This window comes from Phasianus colchicus, chromosome 6 (assembly GCF_987193195.1).
Source record: "Phasianus colchicus chromosome 6, bPhaCol1.hap1.1, whole genome shotgun sequence".
Taxonomy (NCBI): Eukaryota; Metazoa; Chordata; class Aves; order Galliformes; family Phasianidae; genus Phasianus; species Phasianus colchicus.
In genome coordinates, this window is record NC_143441.1 from 53008733 (window position 1) to 53033509 (window position 24777).

General features: G+C 51.4%; 1 protein-coding gene across 9 annotated transcripts in view; it reads right to left on the reverse strand.

The window, feature by feature from the left end:
* The window catches only part of MAP4 (microtubule associated protein 4), a 120060-nt gene that overhangs the window by 87595 nt on the left and 7688 nt on the right, over positions 1-24777 (reverse strand). For 8 of the 9 annotated variants that reach the window (XM_031608287.2, XM_031608288.2, XM_031608289.2 and 5 more), the window contains exon 2: positions 10483-10536. The exons of the other annotated variant lie outside the window; for it this stretch is intronic. The gene's annotated coding sequence lies outside the window, so the exon portion shown is untranslated. The remainder of the gene's footprint in view (positions 1-10482; positions 10537-24777) is intronic. 9 annotated transcript variants of the gene reach the window in all.

A 24777-nucleotide genomic window follows, 5' to 3' on the forward strand; every position in this document is an offset into this window, starting at 1 on the left:
TGATGGAGGGGCTGGAAGGGCCATTAAGGACCATCTTGTCCCAGCCCCAGCACACAGCACGACTCAGCCATCAGCTCTCCAGCCCAGCCCATCTTCACATCAGGCAGACCTGCAAAGCACACGTTCACACGAGACAGCAAGGATTGAAAAGCTCCCAAATGCAAACAGAAATCTCACCGGATCTGGCTATTCTGCAGACTGTTCTAACAGCTGCTGTTACTGAAAGACCTCAGGCCTATGTAAATTAATGCCTAAATTAACAGTTGTAAAAACCAAACAGCAGTGGGATGACAAAGCTGCTCCAGCCTCTCCGGAGCAAAAGCCTTGTGACATAGCATGATTTGTTCAAGTCAAACCTTGTATCAGCAAGGACAGACCACAGCATCACTCAACCTTTCATCCCTGCACTTGGGACCGAGGGAATTCAGTGCTCTGTGCTGCCCACTTAAAACACAGGCTTTGCAGCACCATAGGAACACACTTTAACAGTGATCCCCAGTCATGAGAAAGTTGGCTCACTCTGGCATTTAACTCAGCTGTCACTGAGGGATTGATCTTGCCATAGATTTCTGCAAAACAGCAGCTCTCTGGTGATGCAGTGTGTGTCCCAGGTCAGTGTGTGGGCTCCAAGAAGGTTATGGGCAGGAACCCACATGGCAGGAGCTCCCCTGCACAGCCATCACGGGCAGCTGCTGGAGAGAAGTGAAGGCGAGGGCAGCTCTACCTCAGCAATGCTGCACACCTCCAAGTTATGGAAGCCCTGTGCACAAACTGACAACTGCAGGCAGACCTGCTATTAAGAGACAGAAAACTGCAGTGCTTTGAGATGTCAAGGGATGGCTGTGCTCGCACCCACATCGTGTGCCTCCCTCCTCCTTTGTTTCTTCCCCAATTAAGTAAAAGGAGTTTAAAAATAAAGTCTAAATTCAGCATTTATGCAAACTAAGAATAGTTGATGCTCCATCCCTGCAGGTGTTCAAGGCCAGGTTGGATGGGGCCCTGGGCAGCCTGGGCTGCTGTGAAATGTGGAGGTTGGTGGCCCTGCATTGGTGGGGGTTGGAGCTTCATGATCCTTGGGGTCCCATAGCTTTGGGTGCTATGAAGCCTAGCCCTTGGAGTCCCAACTAGTCCTGCAATGGACTGGCCAGCATTCCTGCTACTAACACACACAGGCCTTCCTCCTGCCGCTTCAAAAGACCCACAAGTCATTACCTGTCTCCAATAGCTTCAGTTTGTCCGCAGTGCGAGGCCACAAGATGATACAACAGGAAAAACTTGACTTGCATAACCATGAGGACAGTCAGTAGTATTCTGGAGGGTCAGCTCCACGAGCTGGAATTTCATATATATGTACACACATACACACACGTACATACGTGTGCACACACACGAGATGGATGCGAGTGTCTCACTGCTCACCCTACTGCACAGAAACATACACGAACCTGCAGCTTAAAGATGGAAGCAAATTTTAGCTAGGAAAAGCACTGAGGGATGAAGGGAAATGCAGTGCCTCTCCATCAGTTGGGTACAGCTGACTCCTAATCCACATGTGACAAGAATATGTGTGCACTGCAGCACCTGCCCATGAGCAGCAGAGCAGGTGCAGGCAGCACACAGCAGCAGCTCTGTGCACACCATAGAATCATAATCATGGGTTGCAAAGGAGCACAACACTCATCCACTTCCAACCCCCTCTGTGTGCACGTCACCAGCCAGCAGCCCAGGCTGCCCAGAGCCACATCCAGCCTGGCCTCGAATGCCTGCAGGGATGGGGCATCCACAGCCTGCTTGGGCAACCTGTTCCAAATCAGTTCACAATTCTCAGAGCACTCTGGAAAAATGCAGTTTCTTAATTTGTTATCCAACTCTGGTATGGACCACTGGATTTCTTCAAGATAAAGAGGGTCCTTTTGTAGTGACACAGTACCTATGCCAACCTGTTATTTGGACTTTCATGAAAGCCAAAGATGGCTGCATTGGGTTGTATTTGTGCATTCGTGTCCTTCCTTTTGAGAACTTGTTTCCAAAGTATTGCTTCAGGGAAAGCAGGAGGTCATGGAACAGGCCCAGTTATTGCTCGGGAAGCACCCAGAGCAGCTGATGAACCTGCAGAGGCAGGACTTACCTGTTTGCTGCTCTTGCTCTCTCAGATAACATCCTGGGACTCGAGGGCAATCATATCCAGAAGCAGAATTTCTCTGAACACATCCCTTACGCAGCCCAGATCAGTCCCCACTTCTTCCCCAGATCTCAGCATGAAGCCCATGGGGCACGGACAGCTGTACTGACTCTGAGTTTCAGTTTTCTGTTGGACCCCCTCTGGGGCTCCATTTGTGTTCTCTCTGCTCAGGGTGGAGAGGTGCTAATTTCAGAACTTCTCTTCTGTGCAAGGAAGTAACCACACGCAGTGCGCCCAGAAAGATGCTCGGGAACGAGTGGCATGGAGCCCATAATGCTCTCCATCAGCCCCTCAGCAGCTGAGCAAAGCTAAGATGGCAACTTTTGCTATCTGGCCTTGAAAATCCTAATTCTGGTCAGAGAACTCAGGAAGAAAAAAAAATTCAGGGCATTTAAGAGATTAATTCTACCACATCCATGGGAATTAGGCTCAAACTGCAGTACTGCAATAGTGCACAGTTTGGAATCTCCCCATGATGTGCATCAGTGGAGGGGCAGCACCATTCCTGCTGACCACTGCCAACCCACAGGGCAAGGCCAGACCCCTGGAAGGCCAGCAGCCCAAAGGAGCTCCACCCACACTCATCCTGAGGGATGCTGGAACCAAAAGAAGTCTTTGAATGAGGACAGCAGGAAGGGCAGCACAGTATGAGGATGACTGTGCATCCAGCTGGCTACAGACAGAGCCCAGGAGGCTGCTGGAGCATCAGGCCAAGAAGACGAAGAGTGATACAACACCAGCATCACCACAACAGACCCCTTCCAACCCTGGCTTCACCTGCACCCATTCCTCAGAAATACAGCAGATTTGTGCCTTCCAAGAGTCTTTTGCTCCACACTTCAGCAGGCCGACAGACGAGAATACCAGCCTCCTGATTTCCTTCCTTTGGGCAATTTCCCTATTAACCACTCAGCAAGATGGGGTAAGGCTGTCCAAGTCAGATTGCTACATTATGAGCTGTACGGTTTCCAAGCTGATAAAAAGTCCCATTAATAAACTTGCCTTAAGTTACAGCAGATATATGCTCTCCTGGAGCAGCGTCGCTGGCAGTACAAGAATAACTTTCCCCTAAGCCCCGGCAGGGATTACGGACACTAAAAGATGGGGATTAATGGCCTTGGCTGGCCTTCAGAAAAGCCACATGGAAGATGAGTTCATAGATAATAACTGCGAGGGACTTTGAAGCGTCTCGCTGAGCGGCGACCCAGGAGCACTGAAATCAGAGCCCAAAAAAGGTCGGTGTGTTATCTGCACAGCCATAAATACTCAGCTAAGGAAAATAAAGGCGCCTGCCCACCTCTGCACAGACTGAGCTTTAGCTCTCTCTTTCTTTTTCTTCCTTGACTCTTTTAAGAAAGAAACCACCCGGAGCCTTCGGCTGCTCCCAGCCGTCCCCCAGAGGACGGGATTCTGGCGGCCGCACCAAACAAGGAGAGCCCCATTAATCACAGCAGGAACCATCCTGCCTCCCTTGGCAGGGAGCGGGCAGGGAGGCGGGGGGTGCAGGGGAGGAGAGCTCTGGCTGTTCCCAAAGCACTTTCTGCCTTGCATATTGCCTGCTAAGCCACAAACCAAACAGGCGAGGCAAGCAGCTGTTGCCGTCAGCTGCTTTCCTTTAATAGCGCATGCATCAGAAAGGAAAGCAGCTCCCATCTCACTAAAAGTGAGCAGTAGAAAATAATGGCTTTCGGACTTTTCCTGCAGCCCTTTCTGCTGGGAGCAGAGGGAGGCAGGCTCATTGCTCACCTATGAGATCAGCCCCAGCACCGTGGACACACAGCAGCGGCACTGCAAAGCGCATCTCCACCACTGAGCCACGTCTGCTCCTGGGATCCCTCCTGCTCCATGTCCCACACGTGCTGCTCCCCAACAACAGGCCTTGTGTGAACGTGAGGATCTCAACTCTCCCTTTAAGACCATTTCTTCCAGTGCTGCTTGCGTGGAAAACAGCGCACTGCAAACAGTGCAACTACGAACCCAGAAGTGACAGAGCTCACAACCACTGACAGCAGCGGCCGTTCAGACACACGCTGCAGGCTCACTGTGGCTGCAGTGCCTCCATCCAGGCCCACACCAACACCAGCACACAACTCCCAGGAGCTCAGTTTACAGACAAGCTTTGCTCCTTTACCTACACAGAATAATTCTCCTTACATTAATTAAAAGTGAAGTAACCGCTCTAAATAAGCACCTCTCCTGACAATGCAATTATACGGTATAAGAACCTGCAGATCAACACACAGAACTGGTAGCTTCAGAATGAAGAGCTGACTGCCAAACTCCTTTCATAGAATCCTGGAACGGCCTGGGTTGCAAAGCACCACAACGCTCATCCAGTCCCAACCCCCTGCTGTGTGCAGGTCGCCAACCAGCAGCCCAGGTTGCCCAGAGCCACATCCAGCCTGGCCTTGGATGCCTGCAGGGATGGGCATAACCCATCATAACACAACCCATGTTCTCAGGTTTTGCTTTTAGAATGGATATTTATGCCTATGTGTAAGTGAGAAAGACAAAACCAGCAGCACCCCCAGCACAAGGTGGAAGCACGCTGCTGTACGCGAGGAGCTGAAGTCTTTGGCCACAAGAGCTCAAGAGGGATTTGCTAGAAGCCTGGGAAGTAAGTATTGCCTGTGTATGACCCAAGTGAAAGGGGCACTCCACTAACAAGGAGCTTCAAAGCAATGGCCAGTTTTGTTCCAGACTCGTAAGCAAAGCAGGGAAGGCCTGGCGAGCTGCCATAAAGCTCCCAGAGGGACGAACACACGCATTTCTTGGGGCCACTGCTGAACCCACAGCAGGCTCTGCACCTCCCAGGCCACAGGGGAAGAGAAAAAATACATGAGAGGAATGCTCAGAAAGTCACCCAACTGCACACAGAGCCAGAGAACGGTCTGAGTTGGAAGGGACCTTAAGGCCCTCTGCTCCATCTGCCCTGCAATGAACACGGACTCATTCAGTGCACAGGACACCTCTGAGACCCCCCACCCACCTCACCATGCCCCCCACCCCTCTGGGCAGCCCTGCCAGCGTTCCTCTGCCCTCACTGCCCACACCATGAGCTCTGCAAGATGCAAGCCGAGCCTTGCCATCAAACACTGCTAGACTCAAAGCCAAGCAAGCATGCTCCTGTCTCCTTTCATAAGGATACTTAGCAGACTCTTGAATTATAAAATAGAACATTCTGAAAGCACTGTGTCATCACGGATTGATGAACTGAACAGGGAGGAAAGCAGAAGGTTACAAACCAGGCCCTGCTGCTGCCCCACAGCACTGCGCATCCCCCAGAGCAGGGCCACCCCAAGGCCATTGTAATTCCCTCCAAGCAGAGCAGTGCTCCTGCTCTCACGTGATGATTATTCTTAGAGAAGATCCCAGGGATTTCTGCTCAGCTAAGTTCAGTCATGCAGTTGGCCACGTGCCATAAGAGCATCACAGAAGCGCTCTGCTCCGCCAGGCAGCGGCATTAGCACAGCGCAGACACGTTCACAGCATTGGAAGTGGCAGGTTATGCAAGAAAGAACTGCAGATAAATAACTTCTTCCAGAAAGTTGGTCTGCTCAGCATCGTGTGCTGCTTTTTTAACATGACAGCTCATGGCTTGAGATCAGTCCAACTCAATTCTTTGGGCTCTTCGGACGGCCCAACCCCTCTGCTAGTCAGAGCCCAGATTTCACTCGCTCAGTCTTTGCATTATCTTGATGTTGTTTTAACAACAGAAATCGTGCCCAGATAAGAAAGTAACTGGCATTAGGTATGAGGGAATCACTGCCTTGGGTTGGAAGGATCCACAGCAGGGAGGTGACGTCTGGGGCTCCTCATGCAGCACCAGTGGGATGTGGCCTCCTGCTGAGGCTCTCATGTCTGTAACCAGACCCCATGGTGGCTGTTTCAGCAGCTCTGGTGTCCTGGGTGCTGCTGCTGTGTCACGGCAGTGAGTCCAGTGCTGTGCTCAGAGCTTCCAAGCAGCCAGGGCTCTGAAAGCTCACAGAATCACAGAATGGTTTGGGTTGGAAGGGACCTCAAGGATGATGAAGCTCCAACCCCCCACCAATGCAGGGCCACCAACCTCCACATTTCACAGCAGCCCAGGCTGCCCAGGGCCCCATCCAACCTGGCCCTGAACACCTCAGGGATGGACGGGGCATCCACAGCCTCTCTGGGCAGCTGTTCCAGCACCTCACCACTCTCACAGCAAACAACTTCCCCCTGACATCCAACTGAAATCTGCCCTCCCTCAATTCAAACCATTTCCCCTTGTCCTGCAGTTATCTCTCCTTCCCAAGAGCTGACTCCCCTCCTGTCTGTAGGCTCCCTTGAGGTGCTGAAGGCTGCAATGATTCACCCCGCAGCTTCTCTTCTCCATGCTGAACAAGCCCAGCTCCCTCAGCCTGTCTTTGTAGGGGAGGTGCTAAAAGGAACTAAGTTACTAGAACAAGTGGATCTACATTCACGGAACAGCTCTCTAAAGTATGGAACACATGTAAGCTTAAGTCTGGAAGGAATACAGTCATGGCTCCAATGTATGAGTTACTCTTTCATGAACCCTGCTCAAACGTCACAAGCAGAAGAACGCAGACTTGGTTCAGCTCTAACAGCCTGTGGCTACCTGGTCAAAGGTACAAGTTATCTGGTTAAAGCCAATGGGTTCATGGGTGGACTAGATGATCTCATAGGTCTTTTCCAGTCTGAATGATTCCATCTATGAAGATGCCCTGTTAGCAGCACTTGCACCGTCCTCAGGCACAGGACAGCACCAAAGGAGCTCCACCACGAGGCCTTAACTTGCTTCTTGGACTTCAGGCACTTATATGAGAGTAACTATTACTTTCTGCTCCCATCCTTTGGTTTCTGAAGCCCAATGGGACGGTAGCAGGAGAACAGCACCCATTTCTGAAGCACACGAATGCAGAAGACCAGCTTCCATCTCCTAGAGCACGAGCAGGAAGTCACTCAAGAAGGAAGGGAGTAGCTGCTGCAGTTTGGCTGTTATTGTATTTACATTTCCGTGCTCCTGATAGCAATACATCCAGCTACAGCAGAACAACAAGGCGCTGGTTAGGGAACAAAAGCAGAGTTTTTGTGAAAGAGATCACTAAAAACCTTCAGTCTCCATGCAGTGTTACCAGGGCTATTGGCCGCCTTAGGAGGCAGGTTCAGCTGCAGCAGCCAATGCCCACAGCTCTGCGTGCTGACATGGGCAGCTTCCATCCAGAAAGAGAAAAACAAGGGACCAAATAGGCAACTGCTCAGTATGGTATGAACAACCCTCTTCCCCTGCCTTTTTTTTCCTTTTTAAAATAGATTATAATACAGAGTGCTGCCCACATCTCTTCTTTGAAGTGAAACCATACGCTGCAGGTGATGTCACACCACTGCCTTCTTCCAAGGGCTTCTCTCTTACACCCAGGCTATGCCTCAATCTCAAGTCTGTTCTCAGCACTCCCCAAATAGGAGGAGAGGGCACAGTTCCCCCCATCCTTTTGGGAAAGGGGACGGACAAGGCTGCAGCCCCTCCAGCAGCAACCTGCCAAGCCCAGCAGGACCAGCAGTCCCACCTGACTGGCATAAAGGCACAGGGTGTTCTTAGCCAGGCAGACTTGTCTGTGGGCAGAGCTCTGTGCAGGATGGAGCAGGGCGTTGCACAGCAAGCAGCAGCTACTCACTCCTATGCAATGATGTCAGCAGCAGCCTCCACCTAGTTTGCTCTTCACCAATGAAACCGATCCTAAAGATGTGGTTTTGCGCATGTTTCCTTCCAGCAGTTACACAAAAAATGGAAGTTAATCCAGCAGGAAATGTTTTAGCAGTACTTTCTCCACCTAAGCACGCTACAATAACCAAATGACACTGAGTGCTACAAGAGCTCCAGTCAGTGATAGTGATTTAAGAGAGCAGGGAATCACAGAACCATAGAATGGCCTAGGTTGAAAAGGACCACAATGCTCATCTAGTTTCAATCCCCTGCTATGTGCAGGGATGCCAACCAGCAGACCAGGCTGCCCAGAGCCACATCCAGCCTGGAAAATGACCAGTGTGGAACCATGCTCGGTCAAAACAGTTGATCAAATAAGGAAGAACCAATTTCTTTCTGAGATGAGCAGTTTCCTGGCTTCGTTTCACACAGAAGCCTGGATGTTCCTCAGCCAGGCCATCCCCTGAGAAGCAGCCAACAGCCAACCTGCCCCAGCACCTACTGCTTCCTGCCTGCCCCCGGCTGCTGCAGAGGATGCTGGGGAGGAAGCTGCCTTCATTCATTCAGGCACTCAGCAAGGGTGGACGAGGTGTTCCCGGATAAGTTACATCAGGAGGCATTTTTAGCTGCTGCATACAGTCTGTGGGAAACACCTGTTTGGTTTCTGTGTCCTGAAACCACGGAACACAGGTCGCGAGGTACAACCAGGACTGTTCCTGGGACTCTGCAAGTCAGCCTGCATTGTGACTGTTGTTTCTGTGCAACTGAAAAAGAAAGGAGGAAAAGGAAAACAAACTCACTGCCTCAACCTGCTTGGAGGTTAATACAACTGAGTGAAGGGCTGGAGCAGCTCTCCTATGAGGAAAGGTTGAGGGAACTGGGATGGTTCAGCTTGGAGAAGAGAAGGCTGCAGGGAGACCTCATTGTGGCCTTCAGTACTTGAAGGGAGCAGATAAACAGGAGGGGAACGGCTGTTTGTGAGGGTGGATGGTGAGAGGACAAGGGGGAATGGCTTTAAAGTGAGACAGGGGAGGTTTAGGTTGGATATGAGGAGGAAGTTTTTCACACAGAGGGTGGGGAGGCACTGGAACAGGTTGCCCAAGGAGGCTGTGGATGCCCCATCCCTGCAGGCATTCAAGGCCAGGCTGGATGTGGCTCTGGGCAGCCTGGGCTGCTGGTTGGTGACCTGCACACAGCAGGGGGTTGGAACTGGATGAGCACTGTGCTCCTTTGCAACCCAGGCCATTCTGTGAGCCTATGATTCCAAGATCAAGTTAAGACATCCAAGGAGTCCAGCAGATGTAAAACCACAGCCAAATGAAGCAGAAAGGAGCAGTGCAGAAGAGGAGCACGCAGGGAGGACAGCACAGCGCTCTCCCACTCTGCAGTCAGCTGGGCTCAGCTCTCAGCACAGCAACTCCCTGTGGGAGGAGGTGACACTCCACCTCCCGTGACCTCCTCAGCTCTATTGAGGCCAGAAGGAGAAGCACGCACAGCACCTGGGCACCTCCCTCCCACCCCCTCCATCCCACCCAGAGCGAGATAAGCCAGCTCCTTTGGCTTTCTTTCAAACAGCTTTGAGGGGATGACTTCAGACAGTCTGGCAGGCAGCCACAACACATGGCACAAACAACTGGTGCTGCTGCTGGTTTCAGTCAGGAATGGGTGCATCAGCCTGACCAAAGAGATGGGACTTCACACCTCTCTTCCCATCAGTTACGGAGCAAAATAATAAAGAAAGGCATTCCAGAAACTGTTTTATCCCCCACACACAACAAAATCTCAGGAGAGATTTTGAGGCCACTGTCACTTCAAGACAGTTTTAATAAGTCACAGTTGCTAATGTTTAGAGTGGTAACTGAGCTGCATTTTGACTCCTATGCTCTTTAGAACCAAGTACCATTGCAGTGGTCCAGCAGCAGATATGGAGGTCGGAGGCCCTGCGTGCAGGAGGAGTGCTGGAGCTTGATGATCCTCGAGGTCCCTTCCAACCCAAGCCATTCCATGATTCCATGATTGTAAGATTCACTATGATGGCAAACTGGCCTTTTCTGGACAGGTCTGTGCCTCTGTTTCATAGTTTTGGATTACGTTTAATTTTAAGGTGAGGACAAGCATTAATTAGTGTGGTAAAAGGCTGACCCCACTCCCAGCACCTGGAGAAACACTCCTCAAACTGCAGTGCAGCATCCATCTGGGTCCCTTGGGTTGCACAGTATTAAGAATTTGCAGTTCCTTCACCAAAACACATCATGTGAACACCTGCCTCTCCAACACCTTCTGACTGCTGATCTCCTGATAGATTCAGCAGAATCAAAAGCTCAGTGTGTGTCAGACGTGCGTTCTGCAGAAGTCAAGGAACTCTCCATGCAGCACCTTTCAAAGAAAGGAGGCTGTCCCAGAGCCCACGTAACCCCACCTGCCATAGCCAGGCTCTGCCACGCTTGGATGGTGAGCTTCCATGGGAGATCATGAGATCCCAGAGCTCTGGATGGCAGATGTATGGCCCAGAAGAGAGGAGACCTCAGTGTGTACACGCAGCTGCACCAAACCATCACCTCTAATCACAGATTTAATGCTGGATCATTAAAACAAAAGCAGTTCATACCTTAAAAGCAGGTGATCCCTTCAGCAGGTCCTTCAATCTTCAGAAAATGCCTATCTGCAAAACACAATGCATGCATAATAAGAGGAAGCCAAACAATTACCAAGTATTTGTGCACCAGCTTATTAGGAATGTCTAGAACACCCCGTGTTACACAGAATGAACTCACAGCCGAGGAGCCTTGCTGCAGTCCTACAGAAGGCTCTCTTTGAGGTTTCCTTTCCAGCAGGAGGACTGTCCAGCTATTTCACACCAACACAATCCCCTCCCCTGCTGCGTGCTGCCTCCCAAGCACGTGGCAGAGCATTAAAGAAATCATAGAGTCACTAAGGCTGGAAAGACCCCTGAGATCCCAAAGCCCAACCTCAGCCCAGCTCCACCATGTCCCTGTCCCCCAGTGCTCCCACAGTTCCTGAACACCTCCAGGGACAGCAGCCCCCCATCCCCTGGCAGCTGTGCCAGCACCTGAGCACTCCTTCAGGGAAGAAATTTGTCCTGCTGAATGAGAAGCATTAGCTCTGTTTTTAGTGCCAGACACAGCTGTGCCACCCCAACCACACCGTCTGACACCAGGGAAGCAAGAGCTGCTGCAGCCTGCCCTGGGCAAGGCCACATCTTCCTGCACCAGACCTGCAGCTTCTACAAACTGCCGAGAGCATTCATACACTACCAAGGTCCTAGGAAACATCCAAAGCTGTAAACACTGCTTTCTTCCTTTCGCACGGGGCCAAGCAGAAATGCTCCATCCCCCTTACACCAAACGGAGGGCTGTCCTGGGGCAGAGCACAGTGCTGTGAGTGGGGAAGCGCCACGACCACACAGCCAGCAAGTGCTGAACTGCGCGCTGCACTGCCAGTCACAGCTACTTCACCATTCACAGAAACATCAGGGGGAATTTTCTACCACCTGACACAGCTGTTCGTACATTGCAGCCTTCATCCCAAGTCTGCAGCTTTATTCCTCCCTGCTGTTGTTTTTATGTAAGTGACACTGGAGAGCAGCACAACGCAGGAGGAGCTGCCTGTACTTCATTTACATCCCACAGCACACCCACTCCTCATTTTTACCTCACCTGTGCTATGAGAAAACAGGTAGTGCCTGGTTTGCATGCTGTCCCATCATGCTGCCCCTATAATAGACAATTTCACATCCTGCACCAGTAGTTCTGGTTCCTCAGCCCTTCTGGCACACCAGCTCCACGTGCTTTTATTACTGGGCATCTCAAAGCCTTCCAGCTCCATCCGGGCCCTGCACAGCAGCCCTCCCACCAGCAGTGCTGCCTCCATCCCACCACTCACAGCACTGCTCCTCCTTCTCAGTGGGTGACCACACCATCACCTGGAACACAGCAGTTATTCTTAGAGTCCCAAAAGCATTCAAGGTAAATGTGAACAAATTGGGTGGTTGTTTTTTTTTTTCTTCCTTTCTACGCTGTACTGAAGGTTGGACATAAGGGAAAATCCCTCCTCTGAAGAGCAGCAGGGCACTGGCACAGCTGCCCAGGGAGCAGCAGTCATGGAATCATGGAATGGTTTGGGTTGGAAGGGACCTCAAGGATCACGAAGCTCCAACCCCCCACCAATGCAGGGCCACCAACCTCCACGTTTCACAGCAGCCCAGGCTGCCCAGGGCCCCATCCAACCTGGCCTTGAACACCTGCAGGGATGGATGGGGCATCCACAGCCTCTCTGGGCAGCTGTTCCAGCACCTCAGTTGGGGTCACCAACCCAGAGGTGTTCAGAACAGTGGGGATGTGGCATCTGGGGACTCCATCCTGACATCCACCACTCCCTACATCCACCTCCCAAAACGCACAGTCATGCAGTCTCCACCCCCAATGATTTTATGGTTTACATACAAACAGCAATTGCCACAATCTGAACGTGCTGTGTCGCCAAAGAGAGGCAGAACAATCCTCCAGTTACACTCAGGATTACCACTTATCCATCAAAATGGAATGTGCTTTTAAAGTGCAACTAAGCTTATAACAAAGAATGTGCCATTCTTCCTATCAGATGCCCTCCAGGCTCCCTCATTTCTAGATAAGCAACACTCAATTTCCAGAAGATTCCATTTCCTGGGATGAGAAAACCACACACTGGATTTTCCGACACCTCTCACTCCTCATGCTGCATTTCCAGCTCTCTAGGCAGGCAGCCTCCTGCCAACAGCTCCCCATCTCCAGTGCAACACGACGTGGGGAGTGCTTGATAGGACCAGCCATGAGGGATGGCACATCATGGCTGGAGGTCTGCGTGCCCAGCAGCATCACACCACGTAACAGCCAGGGTTCAGCATGGCCTTATCAGCTCCATGGGCACCACATGGGCAGCACACCCAAGGACACCCCAGACTTCCATCCCAGTGCTGAGGAAAAACACAAGCAGGAACTTCAGTACGGCTTGACACAAGGAAATCCCCCTCCCACTCTTCAGACAGTGCTTTGCAATGAAGCCCAAAGCCATTTCACACCTTTGCTAACAGCTCATTTCCTACATTTGCTTGTGACATCACTATGCAAAGCAGTGTCAAAACATGATAGGCATCCCCTCTCCCACACACACTGCCCAGGTGAGGCACACTGCCTGCGCCAGCCAGCAGTGGAAGTTTCCCCATGGTCAGCCTGCTCCTTGGTGGACTTGTTTTCTCCATGGGAACCTCCGCCATGGAATCAATCAGCATCAAATTCCCACCCCCCTGCCTGTGAGCTGACTGTGCTCCAAAGACTGCAGACCAGGTGTCTGAGCAGAGCGCCCACCAAGAACGACAGGAAGAATTCAGAACCAAGCAGGTTAAAAGTCCACACTGCAAAGACAGCATCACAGAATGCCTTGGGTTGGAAGGGACCTCAAGGATCACGAAGCTCCAACCCCCACCAATGCAGGGCCACCAACCTCCACATTTCACAGCAGCCCAGGCTGCCCAGGGCCCCATCCAACCTGGCCTTGAACACCTCAGGGATGGACGGGGCATCCACAGCCTCTGGGCAGCTGTTCCAGCACCTCACCACTCTCACAGCAAACAACTTCCCCCTCACATCCAACTGAAATCTGCCCTCCCTCAACTTCCAACCATTTCCCCTTATCCTGCTGTTATCTCCCCTTCCCAAGAGCTGACTCCCCTCCTGTCTGTAGGCTCCCTTGAGGTGCTGAAGGCTGCAGTGATTCACCCCACAGCTTCTCTTCTCCATGCTGAAGACAAGATGGAGCTCCACTAAACTCCAAAAGCAGACCATCTTCTGGGGAGACATTTGTGAACATGGAGTCATTGGAGTCACACAGCATTACTCCTTGTAAAAAGAGATCACACTTCCCCCAGCAGAGACAGAACACACAGAAAAACAAAGATGTGCAGCCGCAGAGCACACAGACACTCTTTGGCAATGTCTGCATTTATTCCTTATCAGAGGGGACAGGCTCTAACAAACAGTGCTGTGTGGGACGGAGGCTGACAGTCACGCAGTGAGGCGCACGCAGTCAGACAGCCCAGCTGCGCGCCGCTTCCTTCACAGCGCTGGGGATGTTCGTGAGTCAGAGCAGGGTGACCAAGGGAACGACACGCAGGGATGGCAGGATGGAGCAGCGACTCTCAGCCTCCAGAGCAGCAGCGGAGGAGCAGGCAGAGCCCAGCACTGCTGTGTGCCCAGGGATGGGCAACGGGCGCAGTGGGAGGATGGAGCACCCTGCAGAGCTCAGCTGAACGACTCCAGCAGATCTTTATGATCTCCCTCGAGAGCAAACAAAGGCAGCTCCTTTCTGCTGAAAGCTCAATCGAAACAGAACATGACTGCAGCAAAACCAAAGAACTCTGTCTCTATAATTAGCGACCACGGCTGCATTCCCAATGGCACCCACAGCCTCTACGTGGCTGAGCGGTAAAAAGGTTAAAAGCAGTTTCAGCATGCAATCAGAGCATGTACATTTAAGCAGAAGAGCAGTTAAGCAGAAGAGCACTTCCTTCTGTGAACATTGATGCATAAATTTTGCACGTCAATTTAATGCTCTTCTGAAACTTCTGTTTTCTGGACTCAGCCTGGCTCAGAGCAGCGCAGCACTACAGGTGCTCAGGAATTGTCCGTTGCTGTGCCTGATCAGCACAGAGCCGCTCCTACCACACGCTTTGTCAGTGCACGTCCCCACACTCAGTGCTGCCCAGAGCCTTCATCTTTTGGGGTAGCAGTTACCAGAGACAGACATCTGTCAGTCCGAGCTGTGACAGTGAGGACCCTGCTGTACGTGGATTGGGATGCGGAGCCGTAACGCCTGAGTTGAGCTATGAACTACAGGAGCAGCAACACGTTTCAGTTAAACTGCACAAGGCTGAAGCTCAACCAATGGCCTTTTCCCCTCCCATACACGTCCAACCCACTAGCTTTATGGTTTTGTTGCCTTTTTTTTTTTTTTTTTTTTTAAGTAAACACATTAACTGTACTATATATTATACATGGCCCAAGACAATTCCTCCTTGCTCCATGCAGCCCAGGCGAGCCACAAGGCTGCACAGCCATGGCTCTGAACACTGATGGTCATCTGAGGAGGTGCCAGAGGCACATTGCCCAACACATAAACCACACAGCACTCCTCTCATCCCATCCCTTTACAGCAGCACTAATTTTAGCAGCACTGCTGTTTTCCCACACCCCAATCTGGCACATCCTGCAACAGCTCCTGAGCCACCAGGGTCACTTTCCTTTCCATCTCCACAGATGACAAACTCACCGTGCACATCAAAGAGCTGATGCTATCTACAGACATCAAAAAACGTAACTTCAGCGTAGAGGGAATACACCCAGCTGCTGCCACACCCCAAATGGAGAACTCCATAATCTCATTTGGACACTGAAAGGCCGTCTTTCCTTGACCCGAGGAAAGGAAATTCGTTTTGCAGAAAGCTGCAGATGCCAACAGCAATTTGACAAAATTAACCAGAATAAAGAACGCTGCCTGCTGTGTCAGACAACGGGCAAAGAGGAAAAAGCTCACATCACCTGTTTTCCAGGACCTTGCAGAGCAGCTCAGCATGAACAAGTCACCAACATGGCAGCTGGAGCGCCGAGCTACTGGAGGGACATGAAGCACCTCCGACATCCAGCTGTACAAGAGCATCAATGCTGGCACACGTACAGCATCACAGAATGGCTTGGGGGAAGGGACCCCAAGGATCACGAAGCTCCAACCCCCTCATCACCAATGCAGGGCCACCAACCTCCACATTTCACAGCAGCCCAGGCTGCCCAGGGCCCCATCCAACCTGGCCTTGAACACCTGCAGGGATGGACGGGGCATCCACAGCCTCTGGGCAGCTGTTCCAGCACCTCACCACTCTCACAGCAAACAACTTCCCCCTCACATCCAACTGAAATCTGCCCTCCCTCAGCTTCCAACCATTTCCCCTTGTCCTGCTGTTATCTCCCCTTCCCAAGAGCTGACTCCCCTCCTGTCTGTAGGCTCCTTTGAGGTGCTGAAGGCTGCAATGATTCACCCCACAGCCTTCTGTTCTCCATGCTGAACAAGCCCAGCTCCCTCAGCCTGTCTTTGTAGTGGAGGTGCTGCAGCCCCTGATCATCTTTGTGGCTCCTCTGGACCCTCTCCAACAGCTCCCTGTCTTTCTTGTACTGGGGCTCCAGACCTGGATGCAGTGCTGCAGATGGGGCCCTATGAGGGCAGAGCAGAGAGGGACAATCACCTCCCTATCCCTGCTGATGGAGCCCAGGATACCATTGGCCTTCCAAGCTACAAGAGCACACTGCTGGCTCATGGTCAGTTTTTCATCCACCAGGACCTCCAGGTCCTCGTGTGCAGGGCCGCTCTCAAGGACAGCATCACCAGCCTGGTGTCAGCAGGGAGGATGGGCTGATGGGCACTGCGAGCCACAGGGGGCACAAGGAGGTTACCTGAACGCAATGCTGATGGAAAGAACATTCACTGAACAGAAGTTAGGGCTGTTCAGGGCTGGAGTGGTCCACAACATTTGACAGCCCAATGCTTCAAATGCTGCTGTTCCAGAGCCCGTGTTGCACAGTGAGGAATTACAGGTCACTGTCATCTGTAGCAGGTGAAACAGAACCCACCCAGCTCTATCAACACCTCTGGCACACTGCTTTGATATTTGTTTCCCCAAGCTATGAAACCTTTCCATAAGCCATACCATTCAGTAGCAGAGACTGTATTCTGCTGCTAATAAAATATTTCCTTCTGAACTAGAGGGCATCCTCTAATACATTAAGTAAGACAATGATGTTCAAAATTATTACAGACACTCTTTTTAATTGACTGGAAGCAATATCAGTCAGAATGTGACTGCATTCCAGCAGCTTAGCCTTCCAGGACCTAAAGGGAGCCTACAGACAGGAGGGGAGTCAGCTCTTGGGAAGGGGAGATAACAGCAGGACAAGGGGAAATGGTTGGAAGCTGAGGGAGGGCAGATTTCAGTTGGATGTGAGGGGGAAGTTGTTTGCTGTGAGAGTGGTGAGGTGCTGGAACAGCTGCCCAGAGAGGCTGTGGATGCCCCATCCATCCTGGAGGTGTTCAGGGCCAGGTTGGATGGGGCCCTGGGCAGCCTGGGCTGCTGTGAAATGTGGAGGTTGGTGGCCCTGCATTGGTGGGGGTTGGAGATTCATCATCCTTGAGGTCCCTTCCAGCCCAAACCATTCCGTGATTCTGTGAGCTTTCAGAGCCCTGGCTGCTTGGAAGCTCTGAGCACAGCACCGGATTCACTGCCGTGACACAGCAGCAGCACCCAGGACACCAGAGCTGCTGAAACAGCCACCATGGGGTCTGGTTACAGACATGAGAGCCTCAGCAGGAGGCCACATCCCACTGGTGCTGCATGAGGAGCCCCAAACGTCACCTCCCTGCTGTGGGACAGCCTGGCTGTGCGGGCATGGTGTGCTCCATGGGGCACCCAGCTGCCATCAGTCCCTCTGGGAAGAAGCTCTCTCAGTCTCCGAGCCCAGCACTCACATTTAAGACTTCCAGCTAAAAATCAGAGTCCGTAAGAGGAGATTGATCCCATAAGGTGTAAGCAGAAAGTGATAGTCACACCTGGTGAAAGGGAAGAAGGGGAGACGGAGGTCACAGCGCTGTAGCCAGATAAGTTCAGATCATTAACATTTGGCCATTTGCTATAGGATTGCATATCACCTTTCTGAGGCACAAAGGAGATCGTTTCAGCCCTTCCTCAGCAGCCAGCCCGGCACACAGCACTCCTATCTGACCAGCATGGGCTGCTTCCAATGTGCTACCAGCACGCACGCAAAAACCAGAGCATAGGGCTTGGCTGGCTGGTTTCTCAAGGGGGGAAGAGGGAACAAAACAGAGCAGATGCTATGCTTTCCTTAAGGTGTAATTAAAAGAAGAGTCATTATGCACTCTTTGCAACGCATCTTCCTTACCATCAATCTGCCACTGCCACCTCCTACCCAAAGGAAAACATTCTTTTGGAATAGGGACAGTGCTTGGAGGGCTTTCCCATAAGAATCTCAACGTTCTGTTGTGAGGGAGGGAGGCTCTCCCATCTCCAGAGCAGCAGCTCCTGCCACTGCAGCCAAGTCCTGTTTTCCTCTTTCCCCAAACCGTTCTCAGCACTTCACCGATAGAAATAAAACACTGGAATGAGTTTGAAGAGAAACTTTCTGGCTCCCCCCCTCCACAGCTGCTGCGTTTCCAAGCAGAGCAGAGCCAGCACACAGCTCACAGCACACCCAAGGGCAGCAGATAACCACGTTCTGGTGAGAGCCTGAAAGAAAAACACAGCGACTGCTACAAGTGGGAGAACAAACCGCTTTGGGCACTGCAGATCTCCTTTTCAGTCAGTGGAATCCCAGCTGAACTCATTTTGTTTCTGGCTGCTGAACCCCATTCAGTGGGCGAGATGGATACAGCTGTCACTCACACCCAAACCCAAGGGAACAGCCGAGGTTGGCTCCCACTGCAGTACACTTTCTCAGTTAGTTGCACATTTTAAAGCAATGCTATCCTTTTAAAGACGGAAATATGTAAAAAGCACGTGACAATCTGTCACCATTTACGGCAGCAGCTTGCACTGCTAAGTGAGAACCCATCGTTCCCAGGTTTACTGAAGTCCAGCACCTGCCTGCCACTCAGAAGCACCTCTGATAATGCACACAGGAATGCCATGGAGGGAGGAGAGGGTCCTTCTGGCAATGCTCTCATTTTGAAAAGCTTCAGAACTTCGCCTGCAGCAGCACAAATGCAGTAATGCCCAACAGGACCAGCACCTCAGGGCAGGGGTTGGAACTGGATCACTACTGGTCCCATGGTTCTGTGGTCTGATCTGTGGACGGCCCTGTGTGGAGCTGAGCTGACCTGATGGTCCTCGTGGTCACAGAATCATAGAGTCACAGAATGGCTTGGGATGGAAGGGACCTCAAGGATCACGAAGCTCCAACCCCCCACCAATGCAGGGCCACCAACCTCCACATTTCACAGCAGCCCAGGCTGCCCAGGGCCCCATCCAACCTGGCCTTCAACAACTCCAGGGATGGACGGGGCATCCACAGCCTCTCTGGGCAGCTGTTCCAGCACCTCACCACTCTCACAGCAAACAACTTCCCCCTCACATCCAACTGAAATCTGCCCTCCCTCAATTCCAACCATTTCCCCTTGTCCTGCTGTTATCTCCCCTTCCCAAGAGCTGACTCCCCTCCTGTCTGTAGGCTCCCTTTAGGTACTGAAGGCTGCAATGATTCACCCCGCAGCTTCTCTTCTCCATGCTGAACAAGCCCAGCTCCCTCAGCCTGTCTTTGTAGTGGAGGTGCTGCAGCCCCTTTGTGGCTCCTCTGGACCCTCTCCAACAAGAACAGGACCCTCCCCTTGGGTCCTTTCCAGCCCAGGCCCTTCTGATTCCAGCACCTTTAAGACCTGCTCCAACCTGAGCCATGCTGTGACTCTATGGATGTCTGGGAAGGATTGTGCTGGGGCTGACTCCAGGCATCACCACACAGCAGTCACTGAATGCTTTTGTGGGGTCAGGCTGTGACAGAGCCCTGAGAGCAGCAGACCAATCACCCCACCTGCGTAAGAGATGTCCTGGTTGGCACAGAGCTTCTGTCTCAACAGAGTAAGAAAATAGAGATGGGTGATTTCATAAATCAGGGCTTCTGTATTGGGCTTTAAAACCAAGTCAGAGAACACTATTATTTATACATAGCACAGACCCCTAAGAAAAAAGTATATTAATAAGACTGCCTGGAAAATAGATGCATTAAACTCACAGAAAGCAGTCCTTGCTTAACCTACCTCTTAAAGATGGAAGTGGCCAAACAAAGCCCTGCAGCTGGCAGCCCCCACCTGCCCTGCACAACCACAGCCCCCAGAAGCGGCCAGCGCTGCTCCGCGCTCAGCCGACTCAGCACACTTTTGTTTCAGCACATAGTTGGAGCATTGCACAGCGGCCGCCTGCTCGCCACGATGAGATCATTCCCAGCAGCAGTCTTGATCAAAAAGCTGTTTGTTACACGCTGCTGTGCTTCTGGAAGTTAGCTAGCTTCAGTCCCCGAGTCCGTAGGAAAGATGTTTCATGGGAAGGTTCGCGTCGTTAGTCAGAGAATATTGCTTCTTAATATAAAATATTCCTTATTCCTACCTATTTAGATTTCAGAATACATATAAACACGTTTATCATTTTTAGGCAAATTATAGGTTTAAAGGAGGATCAGTTCTGACTCCAAGAATCAGAGGAGCTTTAGGGTTTCATAGAATCACAGAATGGCCTGGGTTGCAAAGGAGCACAGTGCTCATCCAGTTCCAACCCCCTGCTGTGTGCAGGTCGCCAACCAGCAGCCCAGGCTGCCCAGAGCCACATCCAGCCTGGCCTTGGATGCCTGCAGGGATGGGGCATCCACAGCCTCCTTGGGCAACCAATCCTAAAGACAAAAGCCAGAACCCATGGTTGGGCTAGCTGATCTCAGTAGTCTTTTCCCACCTCAGTGAGTCTTTGATTCTATGACTCCCAACACCTGAGCACATCAGCTTTTGAACCTCCTTCCAGCTCTCCACTGTCCTGTTATTCCACACACACAAGACCTCTCATCTCAGCCAAAGGAAAATGTATGCAGAATTAAAATTAGCCACTGTATAGAGCACAGCTAAAACAAACCAAGGTGCAGCAGCATTTATTAACAGCTGGATCACAGCAATGAAGGACAAAGATGAAAACCTAGAAGACACACAGCAGTTAGGAATCAAAGGAACCTTGGCTTGCACCCCACGGACCAATCGACTGCACAGCTCTCAGGGCACAGCCTGTCTGTCCCCAGCCCATCAGAAAGAAGCACAGATGCTTCAGGAAGTTTTGCCCCATGGCTGCTTTGTGTCTCCTCTCACCCAAACATCTGCTGCTGCAGCTCACCAACACGGCGGCCTTTCGGCCTCAGCCAGAAGGAATGAATGAGTCACTTCATTAACCTCCAGCTTACACAAAAGAGATGCAGAAGCAGAAGGCCTTCCATCACAGCAGCCCAGGGAGCATCTCAAACAACTTTAAAAAGAAAGAATTACGCTACCAAAGTCACCTAGTAAAATCTAGCTGAGAGAGGCCGACCCACCAGCAGTGTCCAGGTTAGAAATACAGGAACTGAGCCCCTTCTACGAAATAAAGCATCCCCTCAATACTCATCTCCCTCTCAGTATTAGGTTTCAATGCAATATGCAGAGCTTTCATCCCAAACTCGTGGCTCCTGGACTTTGAAAGACTGCAGGAGCAGCTCTCAGAGGAGATAAGCAGCAATGTGGAGCAATCAGAATTGAAGGTGATAAGTGGTGCTGGAGGACAAAGGTAGCAGCAAACAGCACAGAAACAACACTGCCTTCATCTGGAGCTCTGCGTTTCCTCCCTAACATCAGCAGACTGCTCGCCTCCTATGAATGAAAGGCATTTTGCAAACAGCAGAGGCTCCAAAGCAAACAGGCTGAGATGACAGCACAGCCTGCTGGGCCGGGCCAGCCTCCCACCCGACCTGCAGCCATTCCCACCTTCTGTGTCCATCTCCACGTGCTGCAGCAGTGAGCACAGCAGCTCATTGATCCTCAGAAGTCAAAGCAATCAGTGGTTCCTTATCTCACTCCACTCCTCCACCGTTGTGCTGAACTGTTTGCTTATGTTCCCCCCTCCCCAACACATTCCATCTCCTCCCCTGATGCAGCATTTTTTTCTGCCCCCCATCCCACTAATAAAAGCTTAGGCCTGAATTTCCTGCACTCCTGCTGCTTTAAGCAGCGTGCTGGAAGGGACACAGCTCTGCCCTTTGGCACTGGCCTCTCTTTGTGACCACCAACAGCTCCCAGCTCAGCCCACAGCTCATCCTGCTTAAATAGCCAGACCCCGTCGCCTTTTATTTGAAAATTAGTTTAACTTCAGGACAAATCAGGGCAGGAGGCTCACTGTGTAAGTGACTCTGTAACTCGGGACGTTATCTTCCTCTGACTGCACGCATTAAAGATTTAGCATGGAGAGCAGAGCTCCTCACACTGATCTGTGCAAGCTGAGTAAGACACTGAAACAGAAGCACTCCCTGATCCTCACTCCTCTGTTCCAGAGGATCGGTGATAACTCTGTTTATACCTTACTCCACACCGTGTAAGTTGTGAGGTTTCTTTTATGCACTGCTGAAACTGTTCAGAAAAGGAGGAAAGTGTGGCTGTACGGCTGTACGGCTCTGTACGCTAACGCATGTCAGCACAGGTCACCCACTGCTGTGTGTCCATTGTGCCACCCTCGACAAATCTGCAAGTTCAGCACTGAGCTGAATGTGCTCACTGCAATACCGTGCAGGGATAACTCCCCCTGGAATGGCTGGGATGTGAAGGACCTGTAACACATCACGCCTCACTTCTCCCTCCTCTCCGCATTCAGCAAATTCACACTTCTGCAATTAAATCAATGGCCAAAAGTGACAGTGCTGGATGGGATGGACGCCTCCCGCAAAAATAGATAAGAACAAACCTATTGAAATCCTGCACAGATTTTCAGGGCGAGTTTTGTACTGTGTAATTTTCTGTTCAGTTCACGTTCAGCCATAGGATTACATCAGCACCCCAAACGGTATTAGGAGATGGAGAGCCTGCCAGAGAAGTTCATTTGGGAAATGTAACAGTCACAGTCAGCATATTTCACTGCTGGAAAAAAAAAAGAAAAGGCTACAGATAAATTACATAGCAGAGAAAATAAACATACCCAGATCCAGGGGAAGAAAAATTCTCCTCTGATCAACTTTTGGCATTCGCAGTGCTAGGATCAGTGGGGATGGCAGGAACCAGGTGCCAGGAGCGGCCCCTGTGGGGCTATGGGATGGCTGTGGCACTCGGGTCCTGCCAGCAGGGTGATCCCACAGCTCTTCTCCAGCCTTAATGAGCCTGTGCTCTCACTGCAATAGCTGATGGCTTCTCCTGGTCAGTCTGTGCTCCTCCCAGTCCCCAAACGCAGCTCCTTTAGGAGAAGGCTGACAAAGGAGTTCAGAAGAGGAAGGTCTCAGCGAATGGCTCCAGAAGGGGCAGCCAGCTCCTGTGAGCTCAGGCTTTAAAAGCTGCAATTCTCAAACTGAGCTCCAGATGTGGACTTACTGCACTCACAGGCTCCAGTCCTTCACTTCCATGCAGCACGAAATAAAGCAGTGCCTATATCACACTGCCATTCATGGATTCCCATGTCCCATGGAGCTCACCAGCACACCTGAGCTCTGCCAGAAGCTTAGACTGGCTGCCCTTGGGCCATGCTACAGACCACAGAATGGCTTTGGTTAAAGATCATCCAGTCCCAACCCCCTGCCATGGGGGCTGAACCTCAAATAAGGCAGAAATCGGGGCACCCGGAGAAGAGAAGGCTGTGGGGTGAATCATTGCAGCCTTCAGCACCTCAAGGGAGCCTACAAATGGGAGGGGAGTCAGCTCTTGGGAAGGGGAGATAACAGCAGGACAAGGGGAAATGGTTGGAAGTTGAGGGAGGGCAGATTTCAGTTGGATGTCAGGGGGAAGTTGTTTGCTGTGAGAGTGGTGAGGTGCTGAACAGCTGCCCAGAGGCTGTGGATGCCCCGTCCATCCCTGCAGGTGTTGAAGGCCAGGTTGGATGGGGCCCTGGGCAGCCTGGGCTGCTGTGAAATGTGGAGGTTGGTGGCCCTGCATTGGTGATGAGGGGGTTGGAGCTTCGTGATCCTTGAGGTCCCTTCCAACCCAACCATTCTGCGATTATCTGATTCTGTGGTCAGGCTCCACAGCTCAATTACTTCAGACAAAATACAGAAATCTGGCTCTTCTGGACAGTTTACCCCATCAGCTGACCCAGAAATTTGGAGATCTTAGACTGAAACCTGCTAAATTCAGACGCACTGACTTTTAACCAATTCACTGACATGGATCCCTCCCTTCAGAGTTATTCCATTTCCTATATTCTTTCCTAAGGAAGTAGGAAAAAAAAAAAAAAAAGACCTGCCTCTTTTTAGCTGGTAATCAGCATTAAATAGTTCCACACACTCAGCTGTGTGAGAAGTGCTCTCGGAGGCTTTGAGCAGCCAGGAGATAAGCCTGGCATGCAGGCCCATGGCTTTGAGAGCTGCTCAGTGACTTGCTCCAAGGCAGCCAGGTGTTACTCCCCATTCCATCCCTGCACCCATTTCCCTCTCTGCTGCCAAGTGAGCTCACCGAAAACCTCCAAGCACCACGTGTGGTTCAGATGATGGCAAGGCTCAGCTGCCCAGAGCCACTGCTCCATCCCTGCAGCTGCCCAAGGCCAGGCTGGATGGGGCCCTGGGCATCCTGAGCTGCTGGTGGCAGCCAGCCCACAGCAGGGCTTGGAAGTGTGTGAGCTTTAATGTCCCTTCCAACCCAAGTCATCCTATGACTCTATGGACAGAAAATGGAACCAGCTCTGGACTGGGAATGGAAAGAGATCAATGCAACACACAACAAGAGAACAAGAAAAATGGAAACAAATCACAAATATCATCAGAAATGAGGGGAGAAAAAAAAAAAAAAGGGTAAAAATCCAGATTTATGCTTTAAGAGCCATCTGCTCCAAGCAGGGAACTCCCTCACTCAGCTCCTCCAGCATCCCCTCCATCTGGGAAAGAACTGAAGTTACCAGGCTGCTCCCAAGCACAGCTTTCTTCCCTCCTGCCTGGCAGGCACTCACCAAAATAACCCCCCTATCCTCCCAGCGTCGCTTCTAGGCCATTTCCTACTCTCATTATATAACCATGGACTCTACTTTAAAAGGAAATCTCATTTTATCACAGGAAGTCAGTTCCCCAGGGGAAAAGTATTAGAGACGTCTGCAGTATGTTTA